Source organism: Octodon degus, unplaced genomic scaffold (assembly GCF_000260255.1).
Source record: "Octodon degus isolate 3935 unplaced genomic scaffold, OctDeg1.0 scaffold00043, whole genome shotgun sequence".
NCBI classification, from domain to species: domain Eukaryota; kingdom Metazoa; phylum Chordata; class Mammalia; order Rodentia; family Octodontidae; genus Octodon; species Octodon degus.
Window position 1 is genome coordinate 13,109,858 of NW_004524619.1, and position 22,648 is coordinate 13,132,505.

At 43.0% G+C, this 22,648-nt stretch overlaps 1 protein-coding gene across 1 annotated transcript in view; it reads right to left on the bottom strand.

The window, feature by feature from the left end:
• Window positions 1–22,648, bottom strand: part of Fhit (fragile histidine triad) — a 407,319-nt gene that overhangs the window by 23,652 nt on the left and 361,019 nt on the right. The gene's annotated exons all lie outside the window — the stretch shown is intronic.

Sequence of the window (22,648 nt, forward strand, 5' to 3'; positions counted from 1 at the left end):
CAAAATTCATTTCAGGAGTATATTTGATCTAATTTGGTGTATCCAATATATCATTACTCAATATGTATTCAACCTAAAAATATCAGGGAGACATTTTGCAAGGTTTTGTGCATTTTATTCTAAAAACACATCTGCACTGGGCTGAGCCACATTTCCATTTCTCAGCTGGCACGGGTGTCTAGCAGGCATTCATATTGGTTAATGTGGATTCTCCAGCTGATTGATTACACTTAAAACCTTATGCATCAGAAAATCCCTACAAATCAAGTGCTCTTGCAGGGCATTTAAAATAAAATTTGAGTTTAAAAAGATGAGATTTACACGTCTTGTAGGAAGGCACCTATTTCATAGAGACGGATAAACCGAAGGCAGTATAATTATGGGATTGAGGTAGGTAAAAGCCCATGTGCAGCATGCTTTACAGCCAGCAAGTCAGCTCTGAAGGAAAACTGAAGACCTGTGAAGGACTTACGACTTAGAGTGCCTGCACACTCTAAGTATATTCCTGTATAATCCTTCAGGGACAGAGCCAGAGAGCGAGGGGCACTTGGGTGTCCTTGCAATGCGTGGGCTGGAGGAGAGTCTGTCTTTGTGGTTCTACATTGGGCAGTTGTCCTGCTGCTGTTGCCCGCTACTAGACATGAGCTCTTAGACACGAGCCAGTCGCATGGCTGCTGAATTCTGGCAAGCTTCTCCCAGTTGGGTAGCTCCAGATTGCTGAGCACAGGGGCTAGGTAGATCTTGATGTGCTGAGAAATGTTTCCACAGTTGGTGGCCACAGACCTGGTCTTTTGGCAGGTGTGTTTTAGGCAACCATAGGAGCCTCCTAAATCTAGTGGCCCCACTCAGCTAATACCTGAAGAACCAGTGACATTTTTGTTCAGTCCACAGCAGGAAAACCCATTTCATGAGGGGCTGTAGATGAAGCCACCAGGGAGGAGGAATCAGGTCATCCTGCCCAGGGTACGGATGGGATGACAGGACCAAGATCAGAACAAGGCCAAGCTGGCCAAGATCTTCACAATATATTATTGTGAAAAAGGCAAAGTACAGAATAATACATGGAACATGATGCCCTGTGGCAGTGGATTTTCCCTGGCCAGGGGGCATCATGAGAAGACCTTGGGCTTGGCACCGAAGAGCAGGGTCCTGGTTCCAACACTAGTGCCACTGGCTGTGAGACCACAAACAAGTCACCATGTCTGGGTGACCAATCTCTGCACTCAGAGACTTGGGTTGTATCAGCTCCATTTCCAGCGCTCTGTGGCTCCGTGGTTTCCAGTGGATTATGTGCACATGCAGGGCTCTGAGCTCGGCCTGTGTAGGGAGCGCATGGAGCCTACAGAGATCAGCCTAGGGCAGGAGTAAAGAGCAGCTAAGGACAAGGTAAACAAATCAAAACAAACCCACAGGTCAGGGATGACGCAGGAGTGTTCAAAGGATTGAAGTTCTTCCTCTGGTTGTTGTTGGTTTGGAGTATACTTATTCGATTCTCTTTTGATGCATTTATATCACGTATCTAGATATGACTTGTGTGTCTTATTTTTACATAAAGGACATCATGTTCCATGTATTATTCTGTACTTTGCCTTTTTCACAATAATATATTGTGAAGATCTTGGCCAGCTTGGCTTTGTTCTGATCTTGGACCTGTCACCCCATCCCTACCCGGGACAGGATGACCTGACTCCTCCTCCCTGGTGGCTTCATATACCAGCCCCTCATGAAAAGGTTTTTGTTGTTTTGGACTGAATAATATGTCACTGGTTCTTCAGGTGTTAGCTGAGTGGGGACCTGTGGTCCTGGTCTCAAAGAGAGAGAGAGAGAGAGAGAGAGAGAGAGAGAGAGAGAGAGAGAGAGAGAGAGAGAGATCCTGCCATAGCTCGGCACTCTTTTGAGCAGATGCTGTAGGATGTATCATAGTGATGAGTCCTTCGCTGGTTCCAGCTTTTCTCTATTATAATGTTGCCATGGAACCCCCTGAGATCCTGTTTTTATGCAAGAGATAGATTCCAGGAAATACAGCTGCTGAGTGAAAAGGTCTCTTCACTTTTAAGTTAATGAATACTATTAAAGTACCTTTTTCCATTTATGTTTTCACAAAGAGTATATTCGAAGTCTATTGTGCACATAATCAACATTTGTGTGTGTGTGTGTGTGTGTGTGTGTGTGTGTGTGTGTGTGTGTAAATTTTTCTACTCTGTCCTGGGCACAGCACAGTGTGAATTTTCTGTAGGTCACACAGTTATGAGAACACTCCTTCCTGAGGGGATGTTCGTGTTCATGAAGAACACGAACAAGAAAGAGGGAAGAAGAACTGCTCTGCAAGACATGACTTGAGGGGAGCGTAGACAACGCCTCTGCGCTGCTCCTTGAATGCTCCTAGCTAGAACCAAGGACTTCTGCTCTCAACCAGGCGCGAGTTCTCCGAAGCAGACTTCCTCCTCCCCTCTGCCCAGCATCCAGGGCTGCCCTCTATTGCTGCATGTGCCAAACTCCATTGCACTGCCTCTATTTGTAAATTCACTTTTCTCAGCAAACATCTGTTGAAGACCTGATGCTCTGGAAATAGAGGTAAATAAACAGTAGGTGAAATCTCTGCAGACTCTAAGGTGCTTGGTCTAATAAGCCTCCATCATTTTCAACATCCACGAAGGTAACAAGGTATCATATATCATAATGTGTGATGTGTAATATATTTGTTCAGTCCCCAAAGAACCATCTATCAAGATCTTGAATTACATCATATTATTGTAGTATTACGTTTCATTACAACCCAAGGAAGTAAAAGATGTGATTAGCCTCAATTTTATAGCTAAGGAAACCGGAATTCAAAACAGCTAACCCGAGGTGGACGCTCACGTCGCCCCTGCTCTGGCAGCAGCTGCCTGAGGCACGTGCTGTCCACAGGCGGTGGGCAGGAGAGCGCGGCCGTGCGTGTGCGCTCCCTTCTCCCACCTCACAGAGGCCGGAAGACGCGGCTCAAAGCTGGGACAGAAGGACCAGTGATTGGCTAGCGTAATCTCAGACCCTTCCATTTTCAAATCCCTGAAACTGAGGGTTACTCTTTAGAAATTCCACGTTCTGTGCTTCTCCTTCGGGGTGCTATGCCTGGGGGTTTAGCTCGTTCTTGAGAAAGACGCTTCCCTTTGAGGCCCAGTGATCAGCTCTGGCCACTGTGCGGATTAAGAGCCGCCCTGAGTCTTTGTCCTCCAGCCTCGTGGAGAAGCACCGGATGGATGCCAGAGGAGAGATGAGGGAAGCTTAAACCCAAGAGAGCTTGAAAGATCTGGACTGAATTTTTCTTTTAATTACCACTCTCAAAGTCCTTTTCTCTTCCTGCCTCCACTTCAGTGGGCTTTGGGGGCGGGGATGTTCTTGTGTCTTTTCACGCCCAACTGGACTCATCAGCCAGCTCAGCCATCCTGGACTACAGCTGCTGACAGAGAAAAATTAAAATCCTTTCGTTTTTGCTCTAACTTTCCCCTGATGGTAATCCAGGTCCTATCAGGATCCTCGCTGAGGTAATGACATAGCACAGAATTAACTAATAATTAAAACACAAGAGAATGTTTTTCACGTCTGTCTGCTAATTCTCCTGAGCTGAGCTGAGACCCGGCCTGCCCTGTGTGAGTTGTGCTTTTCCTGAGTGCGTGGTCACAGGAACTGGCTAGGTCAGCGGGCGGCCGTGTCACTCAGAACCACCTACATGCAGGCCCTGACAGGCCCTCACAAGGGCTGGGAGCTGGCCGGCTTCACAAAAAGAAATGACGGCCCTACCAGGCGGGTCTCTTCCAGTGAGCTTTTTTTTTTTTTTTTTTTTTTTTTTTTTAACTCAATACGTATCTCTTTCCACTTACATAAAACACAGTAACTGTGCCAAGTAAGAATACAAAATAAGCCTCAAATATATCTTAAAAAATGAACAAGAACAAGTCAGGTGTCCACTGAGATTTCCTGAACTCTGGAACTTGATCCTTATTCCAAGTCTGCCTACAGCCTTCTATTTTTTGTGCATTTGTATTGGTTCTTCTTACTGGGGGGTATCTGCTGAATATAGGTGTATGGGGAGAGAGACAGAGTGGGAGAGACAGAGACAGACAGGGACACATACATGGAGGAGAGAGAGAGAGAGAGAGAGAGAGAGAGAGAGAGAGAGAGAGAGAGAGAGAGATTTGAAGCATTGCATGGCAGCTATTGCTATCTTGTGGATTTATACAAATTAGAAAAATATGTCCCTGCTTCTACTTGCAAGAAGCCTTGCCAAGACACATGGTGTCAGGGGCAGAGGAGAGCTAGGGGTGACCAGCCCTGAGTTGAAAGACTGTCATCAGACGTTTGCATTCTGCACCATTCTGCACCCACTTGTGTTCAGGAGAATGAGGATGGCCCATCATCTCCAAAGAGAGCAAGATTAGGTTCTTCCAGTCTTTGTGGGTGTAGATTTCTAGGAAGGTAGTTTAGTGCAATGGTTTTCAAGTGATTTCTTCAAGCTCTCAACATGCTCCAGAGGAGTCTCAGGAGCTGTTGTGAGGAATAAGGTAGGAGGTCAAGATTATCTTTTGATCAGAGAAGCTTAACCATATGTAGTGCAACCTTAACCCCTGGAAAAAATCTGTATTAAAAAATGAGAGAGACAGAGAGACAGAGAGAGAGAGACAGAGAGACAGAGAGAGAAAGACAGAGACAGAGAGAGACAGAGACAGAGAGACAGAGACAGGCATAGAGAGACAGAGAGAGAGACAGAGAGACAGAGAGAGACAGAGACAGAGACAGACATAGAGAGAGAGATAGAGAGAGACAGACAGAGAGACAGAAAGCGAGAGACAGAGATATTAAGGCTAAAGCAGTAGGTTGAGTGCATGCTTTAAAGTTGTCAGTTCAACGATACCTCTGGTGTGTGTGTGTGCATTAAATGAGTTGGAGGGAGACATGTCCTCAGGAAGTACAGAGCAGAGACTGCTTTACTCCTTTATTTTATGGCCATGAACCATCTATAGATATTCAGGTTTGTTGTTGTCTCTAGATGAAAAGGACAAGAAGCGCTCCTGGAAGCTCCAGTGTTTTGTGTATCCCAAGTTGATGTGGGGTTTGGATTTTGTATGGCAGCTGTCCTCTCATCTGGAGATGTCCAGCGGACCTCATTATGAAAAGGAGGTGTCAGGCCAGCAACATCTGGACTGAGAATCAATAATGGACTGCTCGTCTGAGATGCATGGCTGTTCCACTCCAAAGCAGTTAGTCACCCTTAACTATCCCTGTGGGTGATAAATGGGACTTGCTCTCTATTTGTCTTCAGATGGCCAATGTCTGTCAAATGGATTGTTCCAAGAAATCAAAAGGAAAGGAAATGTCCTAGGTCACTCCTCTTGGATGGCGACACTTGCCAGGAGCCAGCAGGACAACTCAATTGAGCTCTGATTTTGCAGACAATTGAATTGCACTTTGGGTTGGAACAGCTAATCTGATTGCCCATGATGTGTGACTGTACCTGCAAAGGAGCCCTATAGGCTCTGCTGGGTTTCCTTCCTTGCCCCAGATGTCCTGCTTAGCCCAGGACATCTGTCTTGGCCTTAATCATTTAGGCCACATGCATCCTACAGGGGACCCTGATGAGAGGCTGATCTGTGGCTCAACCATCTGCAGAAGCTGTCCCCGGAGCTTCACCCAGGTGGATACAGCACCCTCTTCTTTGTTCCTGGCAAAACCAACAAAAATCTCCCTAATGAAGAGTAGCTCAGGTTTCTAGGAGACTTGCAGTGTTGCTCTCTTATGAAATCCTGAATGTCGTATGAGAAGCTGACTTTGTATAGCTCAGGAATCTGGTAGTCTACAGGAGCAAAGCTGGAAATAGGGAAAAAGAGAAGGAACAGAGAGAGAATTCATGAGTATAAACCACTTTGCAAACACGAGTACCTGTCTCCCTGCCAGCACTATAAACAATACTGGCAATAACAGCAATAATAGTAACACGTGTGCCACCATTGTTGCTTGTCATTTGCTGGACTATATGTTGCAGGACGCTTTACTAACATCATCCTAACCAACCATTTGTTCGTTCAACAGTCTATGAGTCTCACAGCCTGAATTGATTGCTAGCGATTGGAGGGGAATATTGTGCAAATAGGGTCACAATATCACCTGAGTGGAGGTCACATTCATATGAATGAAACTGATTATCAAATTATTCTTTAAATATAAATATAGCTACAGACAAATCAGCACCGTACAATGGGACAAGATGAGATGGAGCTTTGAGAGATTTAATCTGGCAGCTCCTGCAGAGAGTATAAGAGAGCTGGAATCTGCATGAGAAAATGGGCATGAGGAAAGAAGATAATAAGCAAAATGCTTAGTCCGCGTGGGCACACAGCTTGGTAGGCACCAGTTACAGGTGCACTGAAAGGGAAGTGTCATAGAACGAGTTGGATACTCTAGTGATTCCCGGGAAGGGATGTTCTTTTCCAGCAGGAAGGGCCTGGGAAAGTGCCTTGCAGGTGGTGACATTGCAAGGGGTCTTGATGGCACCCTGCACATTTGTATTTGTTGCAAAGGTATGTGAGTGTGTTCCCTTCCTGCTTAGACTTCAGGGAAGCCTGAGCAAGTCCACCCTGTATTGCAGCATCCGCTCTTCACCAATGTCATTTCCTCCCCAGGAAACATTTAGCAAGACCTGAAGACATCATTGTTCCAGGGCTAGGGGCAGGTGTAGCTACTGGCATCTGGTCAGTAGAAGCCAGGCATTCTTCTAAGCCTGTTGTGGGTCCAGGATACACCCAGCTCTGCACCCAAAAGGCCAAAATTCCAAGACTGAAAGACTACTAAATAGCAAGGAACAAGGAGCAAGTCATTCCATAGCCGTGTTAGGAAGCAAAGTTCTCAGCCCACATGGAAGCTCTGAGAGCCTAGTCAGTTTCAGTAGCTTTTTGGTGCTTTTTCTTCCTCATCAGTTTTCTTGGAAATTCTTGTTAGTATAACTAATCTCATTTATCTGCCTACTCCCTACTACAATACCCTAATTCTGCCATTTAAGTAGAACAGGGATAGAATAAGCACCCAGGCAAATGAATCAATGGGCCCATCTGCCCTTTGACTACCTTTCTGGATTCTTCAAAGACAAGTAGCAGCCCAAAGCTTGTGGGTGGAACTGGATGAGAATCCTGGATGGAAGGTCGATGCTCAGGTCTGGAGGAATATGTGGTTGGTCTTAGGAGCACTGTGGAAAATGCCCTTTTTCTTCTGATATTGAATTTATGAGCAAATCTTGTGGGGCTTTGTTTCACAATATAGCTTAAAGCTGATTGTTCCAGATCTCTAAGCTGCCTTCAAGTCAGAACCAGCACGAGTCCTCGCCTGGGCTTCTTTTTCCTTTTCTTTTCTTTTTGTTTTTCTATTTTTATTTTTTAAAAAGATACAAAACATAGTAAAAAAAACAATAGAAATGATACAGTTTTAATAAACAGAATGATAGGAATTCAACTATAGTTGTCCTATTACATATTGTTGTCTTCAAATTAGTTGTTCAAATGGCCAGGTGTAAGCCTGTAAAATTGTTCAAAAAATTAAAAAAGAGAGAGAAAAAATTTAAGTATCAATTTCTGCTTTCAATAAGCCGGCAAAAATCAACAGTACAATTATCCTGGCTATCCTGAGTGTATACACATATCATTTGCCTTCCTTCTTTTGTTCTTTTCTCCTTTCCTTCATTCCAGTTGTTCCTTCCCTATTTTTTCCCTGTATTTAGGACAGGGTCTACAGGGTCCACTACATAGATGAGACTCGTAGCGATCCTCTTGGTTTCAGCCTCCCAAGTACTGGGATTACGGGTGTGCGCCACCACCCCTAGTCTTCTTCCCTCCCTCTGTACAGTTCTTCCTTTTCTTGTATCCTCTCTCAATTTTATCTGCTCTCCAACTCTGCAAGTCAGGACCCCAGGCTTGTCTCCAGTTCTGATTCCTCTGCTGCAAATCCATTATTCTCATTTCTTCTGAAAATCTATAGCTCTTTCTCTGCCTCAGGGCCTTGGCCTGTATGCTTTCCTCCATCCCTGGCACACTCCCACAGCATTCATGTGACTAATTTTCTCCATTTACTCTAGTCTCTGCTTATGTGTCAGCCCCTCCTTGAGATTTCTCCCCACTTCTCTACTTAAACAAATAGATCTCATCCTTTCATATCCCCACATATTTTGTTATTTTTCTTCACACCATTTAACACTACACAAGAACAGATTCTATGACTAATTACTTATTTCTTCATTCTTTCTCTTTCACTAGGATGCATACCATATGGGCATCAAGCCTGTGTGCAAGACAGATACATCTTCAGGTCGCAGAGAAGTTCCTGGGCCTTCACAGGTGCTCTGTACAATATTTGGTGAGTCCCCAGAAGTGAATGTGGCCCTCAGAAGTGGGGCAGGCAGAGGGTGTTAACTGAAGTCTGGCAGGGGACACTGAAGTGTGACAATGTCTCAAAGGTTCCGCAGGGAGTCTGCAGGGGATCCGAGAATAATGAGCTTCTGTGTGAGCAGGTGCGGGTGCCACTTGTCAGTGCCAAGGGCACCAGGAAGCCTGGGTCTACCTGGAATCCATGGCGTGAACTGTCCCAAGTCTTCTGCTTGTGGCCTCATCCCAAACGGCCCTTTGCTAGGTGGGGCCTTGCCTTCTGCCAGGGAGCATCAGGGCAGGAGTGGGGGCCAGTTTCCCTTTGTGCATCTCCTAGAACACTCTTTAGAATAATTCAATTAGCATTTGCATATTAATAACTCTTATCATTTTCAAGTGTAATTTATTTTTATTTTTACATTGTTGTTTTGATGATTAAAAGGTTTGTTGATGCTTTTGTCTCTATTGAAAGCACAGTGAATCCACTTAAAACTATTATTTATTCCTCTATCCAGCAAGACCCCTCCTTGGAGCATAAAGACATATGGCAGATTGAAATGGATCATCCCACTGAAATTTTCACTGATAGGTCTTTTTGTAGTCTCCTCCACACTATCAAAGAGAACCTGTTTTCATTGAAACTGTTGTAAAAATGGATGAATTTGATGTGAGCTTTTCTACTCATTCACTTTTGAAGTTTCTTTTAGAATAGATGTGAGATCTTACAGCTTTAATCTACTATAGGCAGAGATCTGGAGGCAGGATACTGCCATTATTAAGAAGTTAATCTGTGGAATCAGGGAGAACTAAATTCAAATATTTGTTCCTTGCTGCTGGGACATCGAGTGGATTACATAATCTTAGAGAATTCTTATTGTTAAGTCATTATTTCTTTTGCCATGAATGAAGAATAGTAGTGAGACATTATGGGTTTGTTGGATGTTTTCTTATCTACATGTGCCTTGAAATATTTGTGGAAAAAAATGAAAGACAGGTGAAGAAATACTGTCTCCAATCACTTGCCATTTATTAATGCTAGCACCTTACTGTCCAGTTTTATACACACTGACTTTGTAATTAAAGGTGACAGGGATGAAGCCACATTCAAGAGACACTTGGGTAATCAGTTCTTCATTGTGATATGTCAACTTGACCTGAGTCAGAATTGCCTAGGTGATTAGTAAGGTCTGGTCAAGTGTATGGACAGACATGAAGCCAGCTGACTGAGGCAGGAAGACCCACCTGGGTCTTCCAACCAACAAGCTGTGTTCCTGGACAGAAAAAAGTGAAAAAAGAAGGAAGTGTTTCACTCATTCTTTTGAGGAGCTCCTGTCTTTGTTCTGCCTTCAACCATTGCTGCTACTTCAGGCTTCCAGCAGACTCTTCAGCCTTTCAATAGAGACTTCATTTTCTGGCACACACTTGCATGGGGAACTCTGCAGTGAGTGTACAGGCATTTGACCCTCAACTGCTATTGGATCCTCTGCCTCTCCAGGATTTTGTATTCCAGCTATTTCTTCATCTCTATGCTGTTAGAAGACCATTGGGACTCTTCTGCTTCTAATCTTACATATTTATCCAATGAATCCCTTGATATATATGCATATCCATATCCACACCCATGTCCATATCCACATCCACATCCATATCCATATCCATATCCATATCCATATCCATATCCATATCTGAGTAAGTTACTCTAGAGAACCATAACTAGTACAGGTAAAATAAGTAAGGTAAATAAACCATCCTCTCTTAGGCCAGTGGGAAAACCGATACCTGAACATAATAGCCACACAGTTAGCTGCAAACAGACATTGCAGCCAATGTTTACTCTGTTTCATAAGGGATTTCAAGTCAGCCTCAGCACTGTGGGCTGGGGTGAGAATCAAGGGAGTCTTTGTAGATGACACTGCATTTCCATTAGACCTCAGAAGCAACTAAGAGTTAAGACTCCATGCCGATGAGACACAAAGGCTGGTCTGGCAAAGCTCTATTTCTGGAAGGTCAAGTGGTCCATGTTCTTGAGCTTCCCAGAGAGCTGACAACTGTGAAAGAATGAACAAGAGAGAATAAGGTTATGCTTGTTCTAAGAAGGTGCTTGGTATTGGTTGAAAAGTTGGTTGAAGAGTCTTGCTGAGAGCTGGTAAGATAGTTCAGTGGTCTAAAGTGACTTAGGCAAGAATAGGCAAAGCACAGGAACAGTGGCTCAATCCCTAGGACCACATGCTGCCCCTACCCTTCCCCCAGGGTACACTGAGCCAGCCACTCACACACACACACACACACACACACACACACACACACACACACACTCACACAGGGGGGAGAGAGAGAGAGAGAGAGAGAGAGAGAGAGAGTCTTGCTGACAGCATATGTCACACTCATAATCATTGTCCTGATAGATTCTCTGTCCTTCAGAAGGCAGATCTACTTCCAGGATTTACAAAAGCCAATAGTGGCGTTGGTTGGGGAGACTTCCCATAAAATTAGTCCAGGTCCAAATTGTTTCTAGTCCACTTATTTTAAACCATCTGTGACGGTTCTTTCAGGGTCTCAGTATTGGTCAGAATATGAATATTTTGTATTAGCTTCATGGAAATATTTTCATTCTCTTAGTAGTTTTTATGATTTCCTTGTAAAAGTCAGTTGCTTTGCATTTTTTAAAGGATTCAGTCATATCACAGAAAAGTGATCTTGGCCAGGGTCACAGAAGTCCTAGTGCTTGCATTACACCACATACATGATTCTTCTTCCTCTTTTGGATTGTCTTAGCCCAGGTTTTCTGCTCCCTGATACCCTTCCTAATCTATGGTGTTGTCCTTGGATAATACTGGAAGTCAAGAGAATGGGGAAAAATCCAAAAAATGAGAATACATAGTGTATGTGTTCTAACTACTGCCTAACAGAGTAAAACTTGGGTGAGTCCTGGGAAAGAACTCAGCTATCTACATCAGTTGTCAAGGTAATGGCACTTTTAGGAAACTCTTCTGCATCGATCTTTAGCTTAAAGATTTTTTTTTTTTTTTTGTGGCAGAACAAGGGGTTGAACTCAGGCCCTTGAGCTTGCCAGTCGAGTGCTTATTCTACTGAGTCATCTTCCTGGCACCAGCTTAAAGATTTTAATTTTGGGTCAGGGAGATAGTTCGGCAGTGTAAGGGCCTGCCTGGCAAGCACAAGGGCCTGAGATGGATCCCTGGTACCAAAACAAACAACAAACAACAAACAGATTTTTAACTTTATCTTGACTTTACCTTAAATGTTTTTCATAAAGACTTTTGCATCATTTAACCACAGATATAAACTTGGCCCCTTGTTTAAAATAAAAATTTGGAGAGGAAGCTCCTAAGTACCTATTAGTATAGAACATCATAAATTATGACATAGCCAAAGGAAAATGTTGGCTTATATTTACCAATATTGGATGAATCACTCCATGTCACACTGTTAAGTAACCAAAAGTGGGTTATAGAATCATATTGGAAATGCAGTGCCATTCTAGTTTCCTTAAATAAATAATCTCTCTCTCCCTCTCTCTCTGTAAAAGCACTACTTCTGTTCTTCGCTATGCTTTCTGAGATCCTTTTCTTTGTTAACAAGCATAATTGTCTTATTAAACCAGAAGAATGTAAGAATATTTCTACCTGGAAAAGAATCCAGGTGTGGTGGGGCATGCCTAGCCTCTCAGCACTCTGGGGACTTGAGGATAGCAAATGTGAGTCCATTCTGGGCAGCTGAGTAACTTAGCAAGGCCTTCTCTCAAAATTGAAGAGGAGGGACACGTAGCTCAGTGCAAAGGCTATGAGTTCAATTCTTAGTATCACCCCCCTCCCAGCACACACACAGGATCAAGAAGGGAAGTGGGGAGAGGGCAGGAAGAAAGAGCAGGGAGGAAAGTAAATCATGGAGCAGAACTCTAAAACTCTAGAGGCCACTTGTATTGTTATTAGTACACATTTGTGGCACATAATCATCACATCCAATGCAGGGAGTTGGTACACACACAGGATACACTAGGCTTTTCTTTAGAATGCTAAGCAGATGCTATCTCTAGAGAGTGACCCAGCTTTTCCTTAGATCATGTGCAACTGATTTGTCCTTCTCTGATCCCCACAGGACGTGAATTATTCTCAACAGAGCCCTGAGAACTTAGCCTCAGGAGTTGGAGGTAATCGTTTTGCTCCTCCAGTTGTAACTCTATGCATATCCTCCAATCTGAAAGATGGTCTTGTGCTCCGGTCACATGCTGACGATGTGACAATAACGGCACAAGCCTTTATTGTCTGGTGGGTGCCATGCTGCTTTTTGTCTGAATAAACTTTTGTTGTACTATAATTCCTTCACAGTTGCCCAAATCTAGATTTCAGTATCTGACAAAGATATAAGATGTGAATCTCTTTGAAGAGCAGCCCTTGCTTCTTACACCAGTGATTCATTTTGTAGCCTAGAGCTTGATATAATCTTCCCTCTGCATGTTCCTTTGAACTTTCAGAATTACAGATCTGAGTTAGAAAAAGAATTGTAAGAACAGGCGTAGGCTCAACTCGTCTTAGACTTCAGGAGAGTCTCTGTAGGAAGAAAGAGGAGCCAGAGCTGTTTCCATAGCTGTTGTCCTCTGTAATAACCTTCGTGTTGGACCATAATTAGTGGGGAAAGTAGGCATTAATGAACATTTTCTCTTCAAATTTATAAATTACTAAATGCTTTGGTATTCATCACTTTGTATAACCAGTCTCCAAGAGTGCTATAATTATTACCTTTTTCTAGGCAAGGAAACTAAAGCCCAGAGTTTAAGTTATTGCCAAAGGTGTTAATCAAGACTCGGGTGTTTGCAAGCCCAGCAGCACCACATGAACCGACCAGCATTAGGCACAGATGAATCCAGGTACTTGAGAGATGTTATCATACCAAAATCTCCATTTCTGTGCTGTTTTCTCAGTGTTGTTTCACTGCTAACATATTCTTTCCTGTAGGAGGCTGTATGCTTGTCCCCCTATGGCTCCAGCCTATGTCCTACAAATGTATCAGCCACAGCAGAAAGACAGACACCTCCTGCTTTGAGTCTTGTAGCCACTGCTTTGGGGCTGATCATTATTTGTTCCTCTTCGGTTCAACCTCCCTCTCTCACTGCACCTGTTCCTATGCCCACAGAACGGAAGGTCCTGGAGCTCACAGGCTTCAGGTTGTGATGAGGTCAGCCGCAGAACTGTGAAGTACACCACAGTGATGTTCACAAAAGGAAGCACAGATGAGAGGCAGATGGAGGCAGCAGATGCCAATGCACAGAGGGTAAGGCTGCCCCTCCCTGTGCGTTGCTGGAAGATGGCCTCAATTCCTGCGGGGTACAGTAGAGAACCAAAGCAAGGCTGGACACCAGCAGCTCTTCGGTGCCCTCACACTGTGCTGTCAGATTGGCAGCTCTTACAACAGTGGACCATTACACTATTTGGAAATTACTGAAGACCTAAGTGCATTAAAGACTATCTGCATGGATTAGGCCTCCTTCCACTGGGATAAAAGACCCATACCTAAAATCTAAAGGAAAAGATGTTTGTGTTTACTTGGTTTTCAGAGGATGTCATCCATGGTCATCTGGCTACATGGCAGAAAACACATAGTAGAAGGCCTGAAGGAGGACAGCTGTTCATGCCATGGCAGCCAGACCACAGAGAAAGTAGGGAGGAGCTGAGGAAGGAGAGGCACCTGGCAAAGTCACAGCCCAGGGACGCACTTCTTCCTGCAGCAGCACATTTAGGGGTGCATTCATTGGTGGATCTATCATTGATATATGTAGCATACCATGATCAAATCAGCTTTCAAAAGCCCCACCTATGAACACAAGAGCCTATTGAGGGACAGTCCAGATCTAAACCAGAACATTCACAATTAATATATAAATCATGACTGTTGTGTATTGTTCCTTTCAAGCACATATGCATAGTCAAGATTAATAAAACATTGATTTGTTTTAAAAAACGTCTCTGAAATCACAGTGGTTTGGGTCCTTATGTATATAGGAAATCCATTCTTTTCACTAGTATTTTTAAAATTTATTTGATATAGGGTCTCACTACACAGTTCAGACTCATAGTGTTTCAGCCTCCCCAGCACTTGGATTACAGGCGTGTGCCATCGTGCTCAGTTTCAGAGCTGACTCGGTGCACGTGGGTTTCTGGGGCAGGTGTGGTGTGCAGTACTGGGGATCGAATTTAGGTCCTTGTGCTTGCAAGGCAGGCACTTAGACTGCTGAGCTATCTCCCCAGCCTATTTGCCAGTATTTCAATGAGAATTTTTGCAGCTATGTTCATGAGGGAAACTGGCCTGTAATTATCTTATTTGGTTGGGTCTCTCTCCGCTTTCGATATCAGTGTAATACTTGCCTTCAGAAATGAATTAGGATGTATTGTTTCCATTTCAATTTCATTGAAGAGTTTGGGGATTATTGGGATTAAATCTTCTCTAAATTTCTTGTAGAATTCCACTGTTAGTCCATCAGGACATGGGCTTTTCTGTTTTTGCTAAGACTTTATTTTTATTTTTTATATTGATGTTATTGAGAAATAAATAGCATTGAGACAGTTTCAGAACAGGTTAGTAGGACAGTTACAATAATTAATACATTGAATATTGTTGTCTTCATAGTAGTTCTTCATAGTACCAGATGTAGATATGGTATCTTGTCTAAACAGTATTAGTACAAATCTTTCTTATCATTGAACTAAAAGAAAGTAGCTGTATATCTATCCTAACTATTTTGTGTACACAGAGTAAAGTTTTTTTTTTTATCAAATTTTCAAATGCATTGGCTGATATTGGTTATTTAGAGTTTTTGTATCTTCTTGATTCAGTTTTGATAATTTACACTTATCCAGGAATCTGTCTATGTTTCTATACTTTCCATTCTGTGAGAGTAAGATTTTAGGAGTAGCTATTGAGAATCTCCTGAATTTTCACAAGATCTGCAGTAATTTCATTCTTTTCATTCCTTATTGCTTGAATTTGAGTTTTTTTCTTTCATATTTTTGAAGAGGCTTGCTAGGGCTTTATCAATTTTATTTAATCTTTCAAAGAACCAGCTTTTTGATTCATTAATTCTTTGTATTGTTTTCTTTGTCTTAGTTGCATTAATTTCTGCTCTAATCTTTATAATTTCTTCTTTGGGCTGTAGTCTTGGTTTGCTCCTCTTTTTCTAGAAGCTTGAAGTGCAGCATTAGGGTACTTATTTATTTTCATATTTTCACTCTGTTTTCCTAGTCTGTGAGTTCACCACTGTAAATTTTCCTCTGAGAAATGCTTTCATTGCATCCCACAAATTCCGATAAGTTGTGTTTGAAAGACAATCTGCTATCCTATGGGAGGCTTCCAGGTGGTAAGAGTGAGGGATGGGCCCATGTTTGCCAATGCTCTGGGGCCCTAATCCTCTTTGGGCCTTGGTTTTCTGACTTGTACTGCAGGATGGACCGTCCTGTTCATAAAGTCTTACAGCGAGTTTCCTTTGTGGGGGTGGAAAGGAAACTGCTCAGGAGTGTATTTTTTACATCATAAAATGCCACTGATATTTTATCTTTACTTTAGCTGTGGGCAGGGATGTCCCTCCTAATGTGCTCTGCAGGCCACTAATGGCCCATGATGTGGACTGCGCTTGTCCATTTCTCATGTAATTGTGCAGATCAATGAAGGTCTGTCCTTCACTATGACAAACAGCAGAGTTATGGATTTTTTTTAAAGATACACTTCTTCAAGAGGTATAAATTCCAGGAAGCATATTTTATCTTTCTCATGGAGGAAATAATCAACCATTTCAAATTACTGCTTGTATTGCTACTGAAGTACAACAGAAAAGAGTGCATGGATCCAAAATGTGGTTCTGATAAGTTTTCTCAAACTTATCACACTTTCTGGTAAACAGTATCATCCAGCTTAAGAAAGAGAATTCCAGAAGCTTCCATGAGTGCCCTTGAAGTCCCTTTCCAGTTATCACCAACCCACTCACAAGTAAATTCTGCTCTGCTATCTGACAGCATAAACATGCTTGTTTGCTTCTTGAATCCTTATAAATTAACTCTTTATGTCTCAGGCTTGTATCTCAGCATTGCACTTTAAAGATTCATTCATTGGTTGTGTAATTCTACAATAGTGGTACATTTCTCATCTATCTATCTATCTATCTATCTATCTATCCATTTCTATATTCCTTCTATTCATGGATATTATCTATGACTCTTCCAAATAGCCCTCCAATGGAAATTCTATTGAGATCTTTGGCTGACCAATGCACAAAATTCTCTTGTGTCACAGAGAATGCACAAGTTCAGCTTCAGCAGACCCTGCCCCACATTTTTCAAAGCCATTGTGACAGTTTATCATTCCCCAGCAGGATAAGAAAGCTTAATGATTCTTGATATTTTCTGTATCTTTAATTTTAGCCATTATAGAAGATTTGTATGGTTCTAATGTACAATTTGCATTGTGGCTCTTAATTTGCATCTCTATACCAAGTAATGGAGTTGAAGCAAGAAGCAATTTTTCATAATTTAATTGGCTATTAGAATACTCTCTTTGGGGTACATTTACCTCTTTGAGCATATTGTGGATTTGTTATTTGTATTGCTATCTTTGTCTTAGTGGCTTGTAGAGACCAGCCAACCATTGCCTGCACCTATTTTATTGATAGGATGAATAATTTTAGGTTTTAATATTATTTTTTAATATAGAGCTCATTAAGTGACTCTTAGCAATTGTGCCATTGCATTAATTAAAATTTCTCTAAGCAGAATGTTTCTTTAGCATTTCAAAGGACAATTATAGCTATGAGACATGCACACACAGTCTCCATCCATATGACATTTCCATCAGACAATAAACAGACACATATGAAAGTAAAAGCCAGAGCCAGTTACGTAAGTGCCACAAAAGATCAACGAAAGTGCAAGAGGCAAATGTAAAGGCTTCTTTTTAGTTCCAAAGACTCATGTGTCATTGAAACTGAGGCCTAAAGCCAAGGAAAATGCCATGAAAGCAGAGGAAGGACGTCCTAGTCAGGTAGAGGACATCTGCTATTTCCTGGGGTGGGAACATGCTTCATGTGCTCTAAGATTTTAGAGAAGGCTATGTTCCTATAGAAAGGGAAGAAATTTTTTTTCTGTGAAGGGTCAAAAAATATTCAAGGACAGTGGCATTTGTTACACATTTATAAAGTATGCCCTCCATCCCATGGAAATATTAATAAGGGCGGGAAAATTGTCCTTTGTCTTCATACAGCTTCAAGAACATGTTGTAGAAGATCCTTTTGTTGTTGTTTGTGGCTCACCAGCCACAACCTCCACCTGTGAACCAGTCTAGGACAGAGAAGTCCTTGGTTCAGGAAGTGTATATTATCCTGGTGTATCTCAGAGTACTCTGACAACCTGGTAGCTAGCCTAACTAGTGAGGCTTTGGCTCAAAAACAAAAACAAAAGAACAGCCAAGCTGGGCAGGGCATTGCAATCCATAAGCCTAGAACTCTGGGAAGCTGGGGTAGGAGGATTACACGGTCAAGTCCAGCTTGAATAACTGGGCTTTCTTTTCTCAAAAATACAAAAGAGCTCTGAATATAGCTCACTGTGAAGGCTACCAATTCACTGCGCAGTGCTGAAAAAGAGAAACAAAGAAGGGGAAAAGAAAGGAGGGAAGAGGAGAGAAAAAGTAGAAGAGAAGAAAGAAAGGAAAGGAAGAGAAAAAAATAAATTAAGTAGCGATTTAGGCTGTGTGGGTCAGGCAGTCTCGTGTAACTGCCGGACTTTGCTGCCGAGGCCTGGGAGTAGCCAAAGGCGATCTGCAAACAGGGGCTGGGAGCTGGGTGCGTTAAAACTCCACTGGCGAAAGCAGGCAGGGAAGCAGGCAGGGTTCCAGACTGGGCCCTGGCAGTAGTTTGCCGACCTCTGGTCCACATTGCAGAGAAAAATGCCAGGCTCTTCCCACATCTCCTCGGTGGGCTCCTCGCTCCCTTGCCGGCTCCCTCCCGCTCCTCGGTAGCCCATTCCCTGCACAGACTGGAAAAAGCCTTGAAAGTTCCAAATACGGCAGCGATGCTCTTCTCAGACCAAAACTTTCCAGGGCTTCCAGTGGCATGTAGATTAAAATCTAAAACTGATGCAGGCCAAAGCTGGATGGTGCTGATCCATAAACCGCCGGGGATGGTCTAGACTTCAGAAGGAAGCGCTGAACTTCCCGTTATGTCTCTGCTTGAATTCCTTTGACTTCTGTGGAAATGAAGAGAAAGATAAGATGCAACGCAGTTTCCAACTGCTCCTCAGACAAGAATAATCTGTCCTCTTGTCGACCTCCTGATAGCCATTCAGTGTGCAAAGCTCTCCAATTACTCTTTTGTTCCCCCCGGCCTTATGCTACTGGTGCGGTAGCAGATTCATCGTCTACTGGTGTGGTCTATGAGGCATGGATGGGTATTATTTGTAGCCGCACTTCATTCATAATAGATAGATGGATACATGAACTGAATTTGAGAAAAGAAAAGAGTACCAAAAAGGATCTGGAGTTTTAGGGCTGGGTGTCCAGGAATGGGAGTGTCATAATCAGAAATTGAGAACTCGGTTAAATGCCCTGTCTGATGCATTGCATTTCAGACACGAGGAGCTTCTGGTGTGGAACACCCCCAGTGCGCTCAGTGTGTAGAAATGCATTAGATATGCGGTGCAGGAGAGCGACCTGGCTGCAGGTCAGGACCAGAACTAAGGTAAAGGAGTTAAGGCTACACCGAATTAGATGCAGAGATGTAGACAGCAAAATGGTCCAAAGACAAAAGGGTCTATTGAAATGGCAGCGAAGGAAAACTTGTGAATGGAGAAACTGCATAAGGCTGCTAAATTTGCAAATAATAAAATTCTCAGTAGAAATGAAAAGCCAAGAGATCACTCAAGATCAGGGCTACAGTTGTGCACTGACTTTGATAAGGAACTACATAAGAACTCACAAAATAGCAGGGGGAAGTCATTCTGTTACATTCTTAACAAGATACTCAATGTTTTAAATTAAAAAAGAACCATCTCTGTGTTGTATTGTGAAATAACATGTTGTAGCGTATCCTTTTGTTTTTGTTGGTACTGGGGATTGAATTTGGGACTTTGTGCTTGCCAGGCAGGGGCTTAAGATGATGAGCTACATCCCTGGCCCTATAGCCCAGATTTGAAGTCAGATAAGGCTCAAGTCTAAATCCTGAGCCACTCACTACCTGCTCACCTGGGGTTTGATTTTTTTTTAATGTATTTGGTTGGCACAGGGTCTCACTCATAGTGATCCTCCTGCTTTCAGCCTCCCCAGCACTGGGATTAGGGGAGTGCACCACCATGCCTGGTCTCTGGGGCCGGCTCAGCCCACCCTGAAGGCAGGGGCTCATGTGGCATGTGGTGTCAGGGATTGAACCATGGTCCCTGTGCCTGCCTAAGCAGGCGCTTAGTCTGATGAGGTATCTCGCCAGCGCCCCAGTGTTAGATCTTGAGCTATGGTCTTACCAGCTTTAAATTCCGATTTCAATGTCGTTAACTTGGGATGATACAGCTCTCTCTACATACTGCAGTGGTCCTAAATGAGAGGGTGCATACACGAAAGCCCCTGACATTGTCAGATGTAATGAGATAGATGCTAGGACCCCTGACTTAAAAAGCATCATTATCATCCCTATCAAACTCAGTGTATGGAAATTCTCAGCTAAAGCAAAGCAAGCAGCATAGCTGGCTAACCTGGGTACCTAATCACTCAGTGTTTACACTTGCAACAGGGAAAAATGATAGCACTTACTTCCCCAGCATGAAAGAGTTCCTGTATTCCAGGGTGTTAAAATAGTTCATAAGGTAAATTTTCAAAAAATACTTTGCAGGGTTTTTTTTTTTTTAATTTCTACATCATTATTACTTTTTGGTTATGTGGTGGCTTTAAATGAAGATGCAATGCAAATTTTATGTAGTTCCCATTTGAAGTCACCTTGGGAATATAGCAAAGACCTATCATAAAAATCAGCAGCCTAAGATCAACAAATCACTCGTAACACCCGTCCTTAGAAGGCTGTAGGTTTGTCCAAATCAAGGTAGCCACGTCAGCAGGAAACTTCTCCCCTGCCTGTTCCTCAGTTCTATTTTGGATAGCCCTGGAGGCTCACCTCATTCTCTATCCTCCGCACTTTCCTTTCACACCTAGTTTTTGGAGAGAGCTGCCACAGACTTTGAAAAGCTTTGGGCAATGGCTCTCAGAGGGTTTGCTTATAGTACAGTGGCAGATTCCACAGTTGGCAGCAGAGAATTTGCAAGGGATGGCAGCGGGGCCCAGATAGAATATACATAGTGGGGATCATAGAAAGTGTTGAGGGGAATGATCAGACAAAGATTGCTCAGGAAGGAGAAGTTTAAAGACAATCTTGGCAGAGGCAGTCATTGAAGCCCTACAGCGAAGATACCTGGAAGGAGGTAGGTGGAGACGTTCCCCCATCCTGCCCTGAGTGCACTGTGAACCAGACCACACTGCTGTGTCAACTGCAGAGGCAGGTCACAGACACGCACTCCAGCCCTGCCTCTCCCACGCCCCTGCTGTGGCACTCTGTGTGCCTCAGGTTTCCCACATGTGCAATGGGAATTGTAACAGCACCCTTTCCTAGGATTTCTCAGGGCTACCTACATGGCAAGTGTATTAAAAATGCTGACCTTCGTGCTGCAAGCGTCACCATTGCCTCCTGTACCGTTATTAGAAGAGCCCTGCCCCAGATACAGCTTTTGCTCCTGAAGAGGTGAAAGAGAAGGTACAGTCCTAGAGAAATGATGCTGTGACATTAGCATAGGGCCTTGGAGTACACCAGCCCTCCCCAGATCCCATCTGTCACACTGTTTGCCACCTCAAGGCCACAATTTCCCTGTTGGAAAGCTAGGAGCGCTAATAATGCCTCCCTTGAGCCTTTGGGAGGTTCAATGAAGAAAGCACAAAAAGCACTTAGTACAATGCCTATATCAAGGGATCCTTAAGGCATAGGCATTATTAAAATCAAGACCAGAAGCATTCATCACAGCCGTAACTCAAGCTGTACCTAGACAGGCAGCATACTGGGCAGAGGTCCTGGGAATCAGATGCACACAAGGCAAGGTCTGGAAGAGGCTCACCCTACTCTGCAGTGTTTTCCTGCTGTCCTCTGTCCTACTGAAGGGTCTTGGTGCTCTTCTTTGGTCTGTTGGGAAATCAGAAGCAGAAATGAACCTAATTCCTAAGGCAAATTGCAAGGACTATGTGGCTGTATTTTACTGCTGGGCAAAGGGAAGTAGAAGAGAGAGGGGAGCAAGGGCATCCATTGCTCCTGTAGGGTCACCGCGCTCCCTGGAGCCTCCCAGCAGGCATTGATTATTCTTTAAGGAGGGTTTTGGCCTCTGTCTTTGGGGTAACTACCTCCACGTTCCCTCATGACTCACACAAAACACTTTGTCCTTATGGCTGGAAAAAAAAGATTCATAAGGGAATTAATAAACAAGCCAAGGAAAATTCACGTCTGCCTTTTAATTATAGAAGAGTGATTGCTATGCTAATTATAATCAGCATCAAGGTCAAAAGTTTCTACCACTCTGGAATCAACATTTAGGAAATAGATTAGCCAGAATACCAATGCTATTTCTGAACTCTCAGCTCACAAGGATTCCAGACAGAATGCTTTATATTTTAAGTGTCTTTTAACAGGAGCCAAATAATGCAACGCCAATACATTGATTACGTAAGTGTTACCCCACAAACCTGCAAATACCCTCAGCAGAGGGGAACCATCAGATGATTTATGAACTAGTCTGACTGCTCAGATTGGTAAGGTAAATGCTAGTAATTTGTTGTTTTATAAAAGATCTTGCTTTGTCTCTGCCAGCTATCATTATAGTATGTGTTAAAAAGTACTCAGGCCTCTGGTTTACCAACGGTGATGAAATATGGATGTAGTTGGTGGATATTAACCCAGTTTCATTTATTCCTGTGTGTCAGTATCTATCATAAAAAGAAAATATCCCTTTATTGCCAATAATTTTATAAAATTAGACCTCCAGCCCACACCATACGCAAAAAATAGGTTCAAGTTGTAAAACTAATAAAAATTAAGAGATCTTATCCATACAGTAGACTACTACCCATGAAAAGTATTTCTCTAGGCCACAGCCTAGAGAAATCTTGAAAGTATTCTGCTGAATGAAAATATTCAGACTTAAAATGTCACACATGCTCTCTAATACCATTGAAGTGTAATGTCCCAAGCA